This window comes from Muscardinus avellanarius (genome assembly GCF_963383645.1).
Source record: "Muscardinus avellanarius genome assembly, chromosome: 5".
Classification (NCBI taxonomy): Eukaryota; Metazoa; Chordata; class Mammalia; order Rodentia; family Gliridae; genus Muscardinus; species Muscardinus avellanarius.
In genome coordinates this window covers 67,618,820-67,635,689 of record NC_137790.1, presented here as the reverse complement: position 1 = coordinate 67,635,689, position 16,870 = coordinate 67,618,820, and positions in this window count along the sequence as shown.

Genomic DNA, 16,870 nt, shown 5'->3' with positions numbered 1-16,870 from the left:
CACAAAACATGTGACTGAGTTTAAATTATCCCATGATTTCCTTAATAGTTTTGAGTTGCATCTTTAAATCTCTTTTAGCTTCTTGTTTTATATGCCAAAAAAGATAACATATGCTTATTTAGTCATTTGAGATTTTCAACTCATATACTAAGATAGCAAATAAGACATCTGCAAAGGTGGATTTTACAAAATGTAGATGCTATGATCCACATTTCACACAACAGGAAATCAAAGCCCAGAGGTTAATTCACCCTTCCATGTTTACCAGATGGAGCCAGACCTTCACTTTAACATCTGCCTGATGTTGCTATTTTATGTAACATTTAAGTATTTAGTCTCTATAATTCTTTTGACCCTACTATAATCCTCCTTCTTTACAATAACCAGAAAGCTATTTTGAAAAAGTTAACTGGTTAAGGTTATTCTACTGTTCAAATGCCTTCCCAAGGATTATCTGTGTGTGAAGAATAAAATGAAGGATCCTTCTCATGACTTCCTCTTGACTACCAACGTGACCTCGCCTTGTCCCATGCCAAACTCTAGGCACACTGACCTTCTCTCTGTCCCTTGAGCATAACTCAAGGATAAACTTTAATACACGCCGTTTCTTCTGCCTGAAATTGCTGTGAGCTTTTCTCATTGTTCTCTCTTTGTCATTTAAGTCATGGTTTAAATGTCATACCTTAGGCATTCTTTGGGGTACACCTGTCAAATCAAATTTTATTATAGTATACATTATTTAGAATTATCTTTTTCCTTTATTTGCTTTCTCAAATGTCTGTTTTATGCCTTTTTCCCAAAAGCACGCCTTACCATATAAGCCTCACAACAACTGAGTCTTTTTTATTTTTATTTTGAGTCCTCCAAATCTAGAACTGTAGTTGCCTGGTTTTGAAAACAAATTTAAAAACTTATAGTCACATCCTCAGATAATCTTTGGACTTGAGGGAAAAGGTAGATATTATTTTTAAAATAAGGCTTTTATAACAAGGCTAAATGGTATTATATAAAATTACATGTGATATGATTGAAAACATATAAAACTGCAGTAAAATAGGCAAAATACTGAAAATCATAATACTATCATCTTTTGTGTAATGTTATGTAATTTTTAAAATTTTATGGTGAATCTATTTTACTTTTATAATTGGGCTAAAAATCACTTTTAAAGCACACAATAAAATTTAAATGAGAAAAGCAATTTCTTAGTACTCAAAGGATTATTTTGCAAATTTACTCAGCTTCTGATGGGTAATAGTAATGACATTGGCCTGATCTTTCTACATGGCCTCCATTCTTCTACTGTTGTTCTACTGTTGTTTTATGTGATGGTTTTGAGTTTCTCTCTTCAGAATGTAATTAGGTTTATTTATATCCCTGCAGCATTCAGTACTATGTATAATTCTCTGGGAATGATATAAGTGATACAGGGTAAAGTAGAATTATCTTCTTCCTCTTTCTAGATAATTCCTAGATGTTTATTGCTGATGAAGTTTCCATTAATACCTCTTTGCAACGCTCATCATGGAACTAGAGACCTAGAACACTTTCTCCGGAGCTATAGCTATTATTCCTGTACTTTCTCATCTTATATGTGTCAATTTTTTACAATCACAGATAATAGTCACTATTGCTTCTAAGTATATTACACTGGTTTTTATTTGTCTTATTTTTCTAGAACACTGAATTATTTTAAATCCAGATTCTATTACTCAGCTGATATCCCTTTCTACATATACATGTTATTTCCAAATGTGATACTCACTTAACTAAATTGTTTTAAGTACTTTAAAATGATCAAGGTCAAGAACAGAGATTAATTCAAAGTTCCTATATATTTCTTAGCTACTACTCATCCTTTAATCAAATATACACTACGGTTGCCATTGATTAGGTATAAATCTAGTTAAAATTTTGCCAGGTGTGGTGGCACACACTTGTAATTCCTGCACTTTGGAGGTGGAGACAGGAGGATCGCGCAGGTTCAAAGCCAGCCTAGCTAGCTTAAAAGTCCCTGTTTCCAAATAAAATATAAAATAGTTCTGGAAGTGTAGCCCAGAGGTAGAGGGGTTCCATCACCAGTTCCACCAAAAAAAAAAAAGAGAGAGAGAAACATCTAGTTAAAATTGTAATACCGTTGACATATCCTGATTTTTAAAATAATATATGCATATGAAAATGGTGGGAAGGATTTTGCTAAAATCCAGATAAAATATACCTGCTATATTTCTGATGAATTTAAAACCTTAATTCTTGAGTGAGGAGAAAAGAAGCTGAGAAAAATATGACTTTATTTGTTCTTACTGAATCTATAGTATATATTAATGAGTATCACATCATCTTCCAAGAATCAACACTAAGATACTTTGTTTCACCATACTTTATATGTTGTCTTCTGAAAATCAAGAACATTTTTTTGCTTTTGTCTTTACTATTGTATTTCTCAATTATTTCATTAAGAACATTCTCAAAAATTAATTTACTTCAACTATGCCATTTATAAGTACTACCAAAGTTTTCATTTGTCTCAGCAGGAAGACACAACATCCTTTAAAGAAAAACTTGTCCAACTTCTTTACCTATTTTGCACAGCACTTCCCTCTCAGTTATGTTTATTCTGCATCCTTTCTTTTAACAGAGAAGCCCTATAAAAATCAAATTTAAACTATTCTGTTTTCTTTTTCTTTTTATCAACATCATAATATCTACATTTTTTCCTACATCTCATAATAGGAAACTTACCAGATTTTGTTATAGTGACATATTATAGACTTCATCAAATTCTCTCCTTCTTGTATTTCTCTTTCTTTAAAAATTTAGAGTATCAGTTACCAGTTACATTTAATTCAATCACTTGTCTGAGCAATATATTTATTGATAATCTTGCTCTAACTAAATTATTTTTCTGGGTGCTATGGAGAATATCAAGATTAATAGAGCATTATTCTAGCTTTCAAAGATTTTACAAGATTTTCAAGTGGTGTAGAGTCTTGTTTTATAGCCCAGTAGTTTTCCAAAGAGGCCATTAATTATTCTTCACTTATAATTCAGCACCAGAGACAATGCTCATTATAATGTTTATAATCACTCTGTGTATTGTAAAGTGTATTTGTGAGCATTATCTTTTTAGTTCTCCTTACCATAAAATTATAAGCAGACACTCTGTTTATAATCACACTGAATATATTTCCTTACCTATATTTTGTATGTCTTAGTGAAAATTTGGGGCATTTTAGAAATGTTTATTGATATTGATGTTTTTTTAATTTTTATCTTTTTTATTGGTGCAATGTACTCATACATCATAATGGTATAAAGAAATACTTTTGTAGACATACATGCACACATCGCCCAGTTAGCCCCTACCCGATCCCCACTCCATTCCCTCCCCATCCCTCCTTCCCATGCTTGGCTTAGTGGTTGACATCTAGTTTTATAGCAATTTATCCAATATTAACAATGATAATCTCACATAACAGTTTCTTTTGTCTGATACCAAGCTTTTGATGACTTAAAGATAACATTTCAATATTTCTTTTTGCTTTCTTTCTTGCCAGAGAATATTTTTTCTTTTTTTTTTTTTTAGGTGAAAGTATCATACATTTATTTATTTTTTTTTAGAAAAAAATCTATCCTGATATGGAATATGGACTCTAGATACCCAAAACAATCTTGAAGAAGAACAAAGCTAGAAGATGTATATTTTCTGATTTCAAACCAAATAAAGCTACAAAAATTGAAACAGTGTAGTACTGTTCTAAAGGCAGATATATAAACCATTGGAGTTAAATAAAAGCCTAGAGATAAATTCTTCCATATATTGTCAAGTTATTTTTGACAAGGTTTCCATGAACATTTGGTGGAGGAAATATTAATCTTTTAACTAAATATTGTTAAAAACTAATAATTACATGAAAAAGAATAAAATTGGACCCTTAACTAACACATATACAAATATTAACTCAAAATAGATAAAAGACCTAAATATAAATCTTTTTTTTTTTTTTTTTGCAGGTCTGGGGATGGAACACAGAGGCATTCAACCTCTGAGCTACACCCCTGCCCTATTTTTTATTCTTTATTTTGAAACTGGGTCTCACTGAGTTGCAGAGGGCCTCACTAAGTAGCTGAGGCAGTCTGCAAACCAAGATCCTCCAGTCTCAGCCTCCCTAATGCTGGGATTACAAGCGTGCGCCACCACGCCCGGCTTTATAAATCTTAATACTATTAACTTTTAGAAGAAAATCTGGGTCATAGAACCTCACAACATTGAAATTGGCAGTGATTTCCTGGATATGATTTCAATGGCGCAGGCAACAAAAGGGTAAATAAACTCCCTAAAAAATAAAAGAAAATATTGTATATCCAAAGACAATGTAAACAGAGTTAAAAGTTACTGATAGAATGGGATAACATATTTCCAAATGCTATATCTGAAGGTATATTAATATTCCAACTAGAAATCCTAAAAATTAGCAACAATAAAAGCAAACAATACGATTTAGAGATAGGTAAAAGATTAACATATATAATGAATCTCCACAGATGACCAGTCTTAGTAGTCTGTTGGATGGAAAATCTTGTTTCTCTGGTTCTGGTGTGTGTTACCTATTTCTTCTTTGTTGTTAATCTCTGAGTATTTTCTCTAGTGCTGGTTTTGAAGACATAAATTCCTTCAGTTTCTGTTTGTCATGGAAACATCTTATTTCCCCCTCTAATTTGATAGAAAGTTTTGCTGGGTAGGAAATTTTTGGCTGGAAGTTGTTTTCTTTCAGAGTTTGGAATATGTTACTCCAAGCCCTTCTGGCTCTCATGACTTGGTTTGGGAAGTCTGGAGTGATTCTAATTGGTTTGCCTGTGAATGTCACTTGGCCCTTTGTTTTTGTTGCCTTTAAGATTCTCTGCTTGGCTTCCACATTGGTCATTTTGGCAATTATGTGGCGTGGGGATCCTCTTCTCGGATCCTCTCTAAAGGGAGTTCTATAAGTTTCCTGGACCTGTGTATCGACCTCTTGCTCTATGTTTGGATAATTTCTGCTATTACTTCCTTGAAAAGATTGTTGATCCCTTTGATTTCACCTTCTTTTCCCTCCTCTATTCCATATATTCTTAGGTTAGCTCTCTTAAAATGGGCCCATATTTCTTCAATATCAGATTCCTGCTGTCGGATATTTTTTTCTAAATTAGAAACTATGCGTTCATTTTTGAATGATCATCGTCTAGGAGTGAGATTCCATTCTCCATGTGGTTTAATCAGTTGTTTATACTTTGAATTGAGGCCTTTACTTCATTAATTGCATCCTTTATCTCTCTTTGGCTCTCTCTGAATTCTTTTCGAAACAGCTCTTTTATTTCTACAGTTATTTTCTTGATTAGATCTTCTAGAAATCTCTGAATTTCTGTTTTATCAGGTTCTGATGTTGTGGGGTTCTGGGCATTCATTGCTCCATTTTTATTCCTCTTTCCCATGATTTCGGAAGTTTGTGCCTTCTTTGGGTTCTTCCCTGGGTCACTACAACTTCACTTAAGGTGCTCTGGATCTCGAGTCTGTGGTATCTCAGTCACCATTACTCCTTTACTGGGTTGTATCACAGAGTCTCAGACCCTGGGAGTCAATCGAGGCTGTTTTAGTTAATGGGGGATGCCAGGTTGGCCGTTCTCCTATGGTGTGATATCTCTGCCTCCGCCACTCCCCCACTGCGTCAAGTCCCTGGGAGTACAGTACTGGGATTTCTCCTCTAGGGGCCACAATTTGACTCACTGTTGTTGAGTGCGCAGATGGACCTGTCGTGGACTCGGTGAATTCGCTGCTGCTTCCACTGGTGACAATATGGCGCCGCTGCTACGTCCTCAGCCATGAGGCTGGCGTATTTCTTTTCTGTTTTTGAGCTCCGCTCTGGGTCCCTGCAGGGTGTGCTGAGCCCAGCCTCTGGCAGCTTTAGATGCTCCCTACGCCGAGAAATCTGCCAAATTCCTTCTGGCTGATCTGCAGCAGCTCACCTTGGCTCGCTGTCCACCGCTCCTTTCTGGAGTCTGGTGGGCTGTTGAGTGCATTGGTCTGGTGCCGTCCGGTGTGCTCGCTGCTGCCACTGGCAGTAAGGCGCTGCTGCCACGTCCTCGGGCATGAGGCCGGCGTATCTCCTCTCTGGTTCTGAGCTCCGTTATGAGTTCCCCTCCTCTCTGGAGCCTGGTGCTACAAGGGAAAATGGCGCCTACCACTTCGCACCGCAGCTTCGGCTGCAGCACTGCGGTCTGGTTTCTGGTGTCTCGTTTTTCCAGCCCTCTTTTTCTCTGTCCCTTGAAATTACATTTTTGTTTCTCTGCTGATGGTGTTTTCTGGCTATGAAAGGCGCTGATTTTGTGGTAATAGAGATTGGTTGTTAGCAGGGCTCGTAAGCCCCGCTTTTCTCCATCGCCATCTTCCCGGAAGTCTCCTGATATTGATGTTTTTATAGTCATTGTTTCAGAAGTAGTTGAAGAAGGATGAGAAATAAAAGTACCTGCAAGCTTTAAAAAAATTATCAGCCTACATTTTCAACTTCACCTTAAAAATATTCTGAACCAATTTAGTATCTTCATTAGAACTTACTGGCCACATAAGCAGCAGAGAGTGAAGCATACTTCTAATACACCATCCAAAAAACAGCCATGAACTTTTAGAAATGATTTGATTGAAGCTATTTGGAACACACTATTCTCATATTCTTTTGGTGGCTCTAAATAAAAAATTCTCAACCAGCTGGCAGTGTCTAAGACATCTGAGGGTTCAATGGTTAAAAGGACCAGGTTGGTTCAGCTGCTAATGACATGTGTGTATTGCACCAGGTACTAGGAAAAAATGCTCCAAACAATTAACAATACTCTAAATAAGACTCATAAAAAGCAGCCAAATTTTTCTTATCTTCTGAACTTTCCTGCCTGACAGAGTTGAATTTCTGAGCTGCCAACATCTATCACCAAGTATACATGTGAATTGGTATGGAAGAAACTAAGACAGGCAGTTTGACTCTCTGGATTCCCTGGGCTGTCCACTCCAGGCAACATAGCATTACACAATCATGAGACATATTAGAAAAATAACCACTGTAATAAAGACAAATATTTTTCAAACTCTAGGCAAGCCCACATGCTTCTTTGGGAAAGGATTCTAAAGCTCAGGAACTGCAAATGTTCCCTTTTTCAGATTATCATCTTCTTGCTGTTTAAAAATATAAATACACATTAAAGCTTACTCAAAATGCAGCTGGTGGGTATAAATCAGATGTTTGGTGATGGGCAGTATGTTATGTAGAATATTTTCACCCATTAAGAATGACCCGTTTTGTACTTTCCTGGGCTCCGCTTCTCTCTTCCACTTAAGAAACTATTTTATCACTCTCCTCCAAATAATTCATTGTCTTTGCATACATATACTATATATGCAAAGGTTTTATTAGTATTGATTTATTCACCTTATTCTGCATTCAACACACACTCCAGTCTTTAAATAACTTATAAATAATGTTTACTTAATAAACAAGACAGCAAACATTAACCAGCTAATTCTCAAACATTTTCCCCTAAAGTGACATTATTCCAATTTCACAGATGATGAAACTGAGGTATTTATATCCTCATAATAAATAAGAATCAAGTAAATTTAAAACATGCTTTTATACCACAGAACTATTCTTCTAGTTACAATTTGGGCATATTAGAAGAAACATGTGTATTTTCTCCTTCTGTGCTTGGCTGATCTCACTTAACATGATGCTCTCCAGGGCTTTCCATCTTCTTGCAAATGATATAATTTTGTTCTTCTTTATGGCTGAATAGAATTCCATTGTGTGTATTTCCCACAGTTTTGCTATCCATTCATCTGTTGATGGTGATCTGGGTTGGTTCCATATTTTGGCTATTACGAATTGTGCTGCTATGAACATAGGTATGCATATGTTGCTGTAGTTCTCTGAATTCAACCCCTTTGGAAAGATACCCAGGAGTGGTATAGCTGGATCATATGGTGGATCTATTCCCACCTTTCTTAGGAATCTCCACACAGATCTCCATAGTGGTTGAACTAGTTTGCATTCCCACCAACATTGTTAAAGAGTTCCTCTTTCCCCACATCCTCGCCAGCATTTGTTGTTGTTTGATTTCTTTATGCTTGCTACTCTGACTGGGGTTAGATGGAATTTCAGTGTAGTTTTGATTTGCATCTCCCTGATGGCCAGTGATGAAGAACATCTTTTCATGTATCTATTAGCCCTTTGTATCTCTTCTTTTGTGAAGTGTCTATTTAGTTCATTTGCCCATTTCTTGACTGGGTTGCTTGTTTTGCTACTGTAGAGTCTTTTGAGCTCTTTGTATACTCTGGATATTAGCCCCCTATCAGAATGGTGGCTGGTAAAGATCCTTTCCCATTCTGTAGGCTTCCTCTTTAGGTTATTGATAGTTTCCTTTGATGAGAAGAAACTTTTTAGTTTGATGTTATCCCACTTGTTTATTCTTGATTTAATTTCCTGAGCTTTGGAGGTTTTGTTGAGAAAGTTACTGCCTGTGCCAATATGTTGTAGTGTTGAACCTATGCTCTCCTCTACTAACTTCACAGTCTCAGGTCTAATTTCGAAGTCTTTGATCCATCTTAAGTTGATTCCTGTGTTTGGTGAGATATAGGGGTTTAGATTCATCTTTTTACAAATGGTTAGCCAGTTCTCCCAGCACCACTTGTTGAAAAGGCTGTCTTTTCTCCAGCGTATGTGTTTGGCCCCTTTGTCAAAGATTAATTGACTAAAGATGTGTGGGTTTGTTTCTGTATCTTCTATTCTAATCCACTGGTCAGTATATCTGTTTTTGTGCCAGTACCATGCTGTTTTTACTACTACTGCTCTATAGTATAGTTTGAAGTCTGGGATTGTAATGCCTCCTGCGTGTTTCTTGTTATTGAGAATTGCTTTGGCTATTCTAGGTCTTTTCTTTCTCCATATGAAGTTCATGATTGATTTTTCTAGGTCTCTGAAGAATGGCACTAGTATTTTAATGGGAATTGCATTGAACCTATAGATCAGTTTTGGCAGAATGGCCATTTTGATGATATTTATTCTGCCTATCCATGAGCACGGGAGATCTTTCCATCTTCCAAGGTCTTCTTCAATTTCTTTCTTTAATGTTTTATAGTTTTTGTTGTAGAGGTCTTTTACATCTTGGGTTAGGTTTATTCCTAGGTATTTTATTGGTTTTGAGGTTATAGTGAATGGAATTGTTGTTTTTGTTTCTTTCATTGTGGATTCGTTGTTGGCATAAAGAAAGGCCACTGATTTCTTTAGGTTGATTTTGTAACCTGCGACTTTGCTGAATTTGTCAATCAGCTCCAGAAGTCTTTTGGTTGAGTTCTTTGTGTCTTCCAGATAAAGGATCGTGTCATCTGCGAATAAGGATAATTTTAATTCCTCTCTTCCTATGTGAATTGCTTTGATTTCCTTCTCTTGTCTGATTGCTGCAGCAAAAGTCTCAAGGACTATATTGAAAAGGAGTGGTGATAGTGGGCATCCTTGTCTTGTTCCTGACTGTAGCAGAAATTCTTGCAGTTTTTCCCCATTCAATATAATGTTGGCTTTGGGTTTGCAGTATATTGCCTTGATGATGTTGAGGTACTTTCCTTCTATCCCAATTTTTTGCAGTGTTTTTAACATAAATTGGTGTTGGATTTTGTCAAATGCTTTTTCAGCATCTATTGCTATGATGATGTGTTTTTTGTTCTTGGTCCTATTTATGTGGTGAATAACATGTATTGATTTGCGTATGGTGAACCAGCCTTGTTTTTCTGGGATGAAACCGACTTGGTCATGATGTATTATTCTCTTGATATAGTTTTGAATGCGTATAGCTAGTATTTTTTTTAGAATTTTTGCATGTATGTTCATTAAGGATATTGGTCTGTAGTTTTCCTTTCTTGAGGTATCTTTATTTGGTTTGGGGATTAATGTGATACTGGCCTCATAGAAGGAATTTGGAAGAGTTCCATCTCTTTCAATTTCCCGGAACATGTTATGAAGTATTGGTATTAGTTGTTCACTGAAGGTTTTGTAGAATTCAGCTGGGAACCCATCTGGGCCTGGGCTTTTCTTTGGTGGAAGAATTTTTATTGCCATTTCTATTTCTTTGGTTGTTATTGGTTGGTTTAGGCTTGCTATGTCCTCTTGGTTGAGTGTAGGAAGGTTAACTGTGCTTAGAAATCTATCAATTTCTTCCAGGTTTTCAAGTCTATTGGAGTATAAATTTTTAAAGTAGTTTCTGATAATATTTTGAATTTCTTCAATATCTGTGGTGATATCTCCTTTTTCATTTCTAATTTTGATAATTTGAGTTGATTCTCTTTTTCTTTTGGTTAGGTTGGACAGGGGTTTATCATTTCTATTAATCTTTTCAAAGAACCACCTTTTTGTTTTATTGATTCTTTGAATTGTTTTTTTGTTCTCTATTTCATTTATTTCTGCTCTAATTTTGATGATTTCTTATCTTCTGCTGGCTTTGGGAATAGACTGTTGCAGAATTTCTAGATCCTTGAGTTGTGTCATTAGGTTCTTTACTTGGTGGTTCTCCATCCTTTTTATGTGGGCACTCAATGCAATAAACTTTCCTCTTAGTACTGCCTTCATGGTGTCCCATAGGTTTTGGTAGGTTGTGTCTCTGTTTTTGTTTGTTTCCATAAATTTCTTTATTTCTTCCCTAATTTCTGCTCTTTCCCATTCGTCATTCAATAGTGTATCATTCATTCTCCATGAATTTGAATACTTTCTTTCGAGTTTCCTGTTGTTGATTTCTACTTTTATTCCATTGTGGTCTGAAAAGATGCATGGAATTATATTACATTTTTTGAATTTGCTGGTATTTTCTTTGTGTCCCAGGATGTGATCTATTTTGGAGAAGGTTCCATGGGCTGCTGAGAAGAAAGTGTATTCTGTAGTTCCTGGTTGAAATACTCTGAAAAAGTCTACTAGGTCCATTTAGGTTTATGGTTTCCTTTAGTTCTAAAGTGTCTTTACTCATCTTTTGCCTTGAAGATCGATCCAGTGGTTTGAGAGGCGTATTAAAGTCTCCCAGAATTATTGTATTTGGGTCTACTTGGGATCTTATGTCCAGAAGGGTTTGTTTTACAAATGTGGTTGCACCCATATTTGGGGCATAAATATTTACTATCATTATATCTTCTTGGTGTATTGTTCCTTTTAATAAAAGGAAGTGCCCTAATTTGTCTCTTTTGATTTGTTTTAGTTTAAAGTCTGTTTTGTTGGATATCAGGGTTGCTACCCCTGCTCTTTTTTGGTCACTGGTGGCATGGTATATCTTTTTCCATCCTTTCACGTTCAGCCTGTGAATGTCTTTGGCTGTGAGGTGAGTTTCTTGCAGACAGCATATATTTGGATTATGTTTCCTAATCCACATTGCCAGTCTATGTCTTTTGATTGGTGAGTTAAGTCCTTTAACATTAAGAGATATTATTGAAATATGATTTTTGTTTTCTGCCATTTTGTGTTCTGTCTACTCTTGGGTGGTGTGATCTTTCTTCTTTACTTAAATGGCACACTTATTAACTTCCTCTCTTCTCTGATTCTGAAGTCTGCTTCTTTTTTCTTCCTTATGGTTTATTTCTTTAAGAATTTTCTCTAGTGTTGGCTTTGAATTCATGAATTGTTTGAGATTCTGTTTATCCTGAAAGACTTTGGTTTCCCCATTGATCTTGAATACTAATTTTGCTGGATAGATGAGCCTTGGTTGGAAGTTATTTTCTTCCAGGGTATGAATCACGTCGTACCAGTCTCTCCTAGCATTCCTGACCTGGGTTGTATAGTCTGGGGTGATTCTTATTGTTTTGCCTCTATATGTCACCCGTCCTTTTGTTCTCACTGCTTTTAAGATTCCTTCCATGGCCTCTATGTTGGTCAATTTGGTTATTATGTGGCATGGAGTGGTTTTTCTTTGGTCCTGTCTCAGTGGAGTTCTGTATGCCTCCTGGACTTGAAGATCAAGTCTCTTTCCATATTTGGAAAATTCTCTGAGATTATTTCCTTGAAGATATTACAGATGCCCTTGGTCTGTACCTCTATCCCTTTCTCAATGCCTATTATCCGTAAATTAGGGCGCTTCATATTATCCCATAATTGCTGGATGTTTAGGTTTTGTTGCTGTAAAGATTTCTGTATATCGCTGACTGTGTTTTCGGTTTGGGATGTACTGTCTTCTAATATTGATATTCTGTTTTCCATTTCATCTAATCTTCCAGAATTTCTTTCTATTGCTGTCTTCATTTCACTTATTGCCTCTTTCATTTCATTCCAGACCACTTTCTGATTCTTTTTTAGTGTTTCTAATTCACCTTTAACCTCCTCTATACTTGTTTTAAATCCTTTCATCATATTGAACATCAAGATTCTGAACTCCCCTTCTTGCATTTCTAGTAGGTCAGTATTCGTGATTTCTGCTGTCTCTTTATAATTCCTGGTTCTCATATTTATAACGTTCTCTGTCCTGTTTTTCTGATTTCTACCCATCGTTCGTGAGTATTGTGCTTAGTCAAATCTTAATATTAGGAGTTTAGGGGTATCGGCTAGTCAGCAGAGCCTTTCCAGTGTTGAGGGCGGGTGATGTGTGAGGAGCTGGGGTGATTGGTAAAGGAGTCAGATTAGGTAGAGTATATGTTTAGGTTGAGAAAGACTTTAAGTATGATAAGGTAATATCTTGCTAGAAATGAGAGAGAGTTAACTACTAGGACTCTTGTCGTTAGTAGAGTAATTATGGATATAAGAAATACTTTGAGTATTAAACCAGGACGAATATTACGGGGTAAAGTTTTGGGGGAGAAAAGTATGTAGGTTAGTGTGGGAAGGTTTGTAAATAGGGGTGATGGAAGGAGCAGACAGACATAAAAAAAAAGAATCCACACAAGATACCAAGACTATTATGTAATCCAAGAAAAAGGAAGGAAAACCAATCAAAGGAGGAGAATGAAAAAAAAGGAAGGAAAGAGGAAGAAAGAGGAAAAAAGAACAAGAATAAAATAAAAGGAAGTAGCAGCTGTGTGAAATAAAAAAATAAAGCAAACTATCAAACATATATATATATATATATATATATATATATATATATATATATATCAACAAGTTAAAGTAAAAGAAGTGTGGGTTAAAAGAAAAAAAAATAAAACAGCAATAACCATACCAAAACAAAAGCACTGTAACAGCAAAATAAAACAAAACATCCACATAAAAATTAAAACAAACAGTCCTCCTTATTTACGCATATGGGGTCAGGTCCATATAATATGTGTGTATCTGATTGCTTTGGTAGCTTTCAGAATACCATCCAATGTCTCTTAGTTTTCTTTGTACTCTATTTTTATCTTCTTAGGTCACTCTGGGTGTTTGGACACCTTTCTCTCCTTAAGCTGCTTTAGGTTTATGTGTCCGGATGTCTGGTTTCACTGTTATTTGATTCTGTACAATTCACAGGTTCTGCGAAATTCTAACCTGTGGTCAGCACCTCTGCACTCACCACCCTAGACTCCAGCCTGTGCTTCCCTACAGCAGGGGTGGAGAATGACCAAAGTATAATTGGAACCTCCCCCTGAGGTCCTGTGCAGATATTGTGGCCCGATGGATTTTCCTGTGTCTCTGGAAATTCCAGCTGGGCTAGCTGGTGTGGTCCCAAGATGTACCCTGGGCAAATGGATGCTGGTTCCTGGATGCCCACACTTACTGCCAGAGCTCTGCCTATTCCAAGAGTGCAGGCTGGGTGCGCTGCTAATACTGGACCCAAGTGTGAGTGGATGCAGCTGTCTATTGCTGCTGGTATGCTCTTCCAAGGTGTATTGAGCTATGTTCTCACTTAGAACTAAGCATCTGGCTACCAGGAGGGTGGGATCGCCCAGCGGTGGGCCAGGGGTGCAGGGTAGGTGCTCAAGGATCCAGTGCACGGTGTCCAGCAATGGTCTCTGCCTCCCACGGGACGTAGAAGCTGGGGGTGCCCCAAGGAGATTTCCGGGTCACACAGGGCTTTCCCAGCCTGGAAGGCAGGCTCTGGCAAGGTGGCAGGGGCTAGACACACAAGCAGGCTCCAATTTAGGGGTGGCAGTGGCACAGGCACTGACTACTAGCAGGGGACCGTGGCGCAGACAAGGTACGTGAGGAGAGTGCTCGGTTCTGAGGGTTGGGCCCGTGCTGGGGGGTTGGGGCTGCGCACACGCTAGGACCCCCACTTCCCTGGGCGCCCTCAGGTACCTGACTTGGTTCAGGATTCCATGGGAGTCTCTATGCAGTTGTGATCCAGTCGCTGGTGAGCACACAGAATTCTGACGTGGGTGCTGCTCGCTGCTTAAGATGAGGTCCTAAGATAATCTATTTTTTCACCATTGATCAAATGGATTTTACATTCAAGGTATTTTGTTTTTGAGATAGTTCAGACTGTCAAGTATGCAATCCTTTGATCTAGATTGTTTATCCCTAGATTAATGTCTATGTTTGTGGCATCATAAACCTAGATATGAGCCGTTCATGGTGGCGCATGTTTGTAATCCCCGCCCTTGGGAGGCAGAGACAGGAGGATCGCGCAGGTTTGAAGCCAGCTGCCACACTGGCTTAGGAGACCCTGTTTCCAAAAAAAAAAAAAGTAAAAATAGGTCTGTGAGTATAGCCCGGAGGTAGAAGGGCTTCCAGGAACCCCAGTACCACCAAAATAAATAAAATAAAATAAACCTAAATATGAGAAAATGATAATGTGGGCATTTTAAGTATTATTCCAATATGAGGCTGAAACCCATCTCCTTATGTGTTTTTGTTATCTTATTGATATCTTTAACAATGCACAAACCTCATAATCCAGAAACAAGGAATTTTCAAATTGAAGTTTCAGTATGTGTGCAACATGGTGCTCATTAAGGACTACCATCAGTGGAGAATGGAACCTTGGGGGGCGAACATAGGCTAAAGGTACCTGGTGACTATCCAGGGGCAGTTTCAACCATGCACTCTTACCAGTGGAACTATATGCAGATCTATCTCTAGTGTTAGATAAAACTGTAAAATGTTTTTATCCGATCATTCCTAATATGACATTTTCTCAGTCAGAATTATTTCCAGCATCCCCATTAAAATTTCACGAGGCAGAGTTTTCTCTGAAAACTTACAGAGAACATCTCATTTTCCTCTCTAGGCTTGTACTATCTAGCGATCTAAATAGGTCCAGGCTTAGCTTCTTGCATAATCATACCATTGCGTAGTATGGTGGCATATCCTCTACCTAGTTTTTCAGCAATGGATGGGTAGGAAGGAGGGAAATGGCCTGGTGTGTATGAGCTGGCTTGATTTTCAAAGGAAAAGTCTTCCAGAAATGTGGAAGGACTCCTGGAGAAGAAAAAGGCATTGTATCTCTGAGATACACCCCCAGTCCTATTTTTATTCTTCCTTCCTTTCTTTCTTTCTTCCTTTCTTTCTTTCTTTCTTTCTTTCTTTCTTTCCTTCCTTCCTTCCTTCCTTCCTTCCTTTCTCCCTCTCTCCCTCCCTCCCTCCCTCCCTTCTTTCTTTCTTTCTTTCTTTCTTTCTTTCTTTCTTTCTTTCTTTCTTTCTTTCTTTCTTTCTTTCTTTCTGGTGGTACTGGGTGTGGAGCCCAGGAACCTGCTACCTCAGGGCTACACTCCCAGAAAGTTTTTGAGACCTGTTCTATTGGGAGGGTATGCTAAGGGATCTATTTATTTTGATCCAAACTGGATTATGATTGGATAAATCAGAAATGCCTTGAAGCCTGTCTGAATACCTAAAGCATGTTTGGAGCATCTTCTTCAGAAATGATGAAATGGGTTTCATTTAGTCAAAAGATTCTCTTCTGAGACAGTAATCCTCCATATTCAGATTCTTCCATGTACTTTAGCATCCCATTTTGAGAGCCATACTGTGTGTAACTGTGAGACCTTCATGGAGAAGGAAGGGGATGCAACATTTTATTTATTTATTTATTTTTATTTTTTTATTTTGCAGTACTGGGGATGGAACCTAGGGGCATTGTATCTCTGGGATACACCCCCCAGGCCTATTTTTTATTCTTTCTTTCTTTATTTATTTATTTTTGGTGGTACTGTGGGTGGAACCCAGGAAACTTCTACCTCCGGGCTACACTTCCAGACCTATATTTATATTTTATTTGGAAACAGGGTCTCTTAAGCCAGCTGAGTGTGGCTTTGAACCTGTGCCATCCTCCTGTCTCCACCTCCCAAGGGCGGGGATTACAAGGGTGCGCCACCACGCTCGGCTTATTCTTTATTTTTTGAAACAGGGTTTCATTGAGTTGCAAAGGGCCTCAGTAAGTAGTAGCTGAGGCTTTCCTCGAGCCTTGATTCTGTCTCAGCCTCCCAAATGCTAGAATTACAAGCATGAGCCACCACACCTGGCTGAGATGTAAATTTTTAAAACAGCAAGAGTATGATGTAATAGAAGCTGCCAGACACAGTGTCTATCTAGAGTGTATATACTCTGCCTATTTGTACAATTTTCAAATTGGGCCAATAATATAAAACTGATAAACATGATGCTAACCAGAGAAATCATATAGAACAGCTCAGTTTTATCTTCAGTAGCTAATATTTATTAATCTGCAAATTATGCCAGGCCACTATGAATGGTTGTCTGTATATAATTTTTTATAATTATATTAATAGGCAAGTAGTTCATTAAGGGTGTGAAAGTATAAAACTCCAATTTACTTTTCTAATTTTACAAACACATGCATATGCATTGTTACAATTAGAGCACCCTCTAAATTTTTTTTGTTTTGTTTTTTCTGAGTACGAAATCTGGGAGCTTCAAGAGAGTCAAGGGAGAGGGAATTCTATGGAAACATAGAA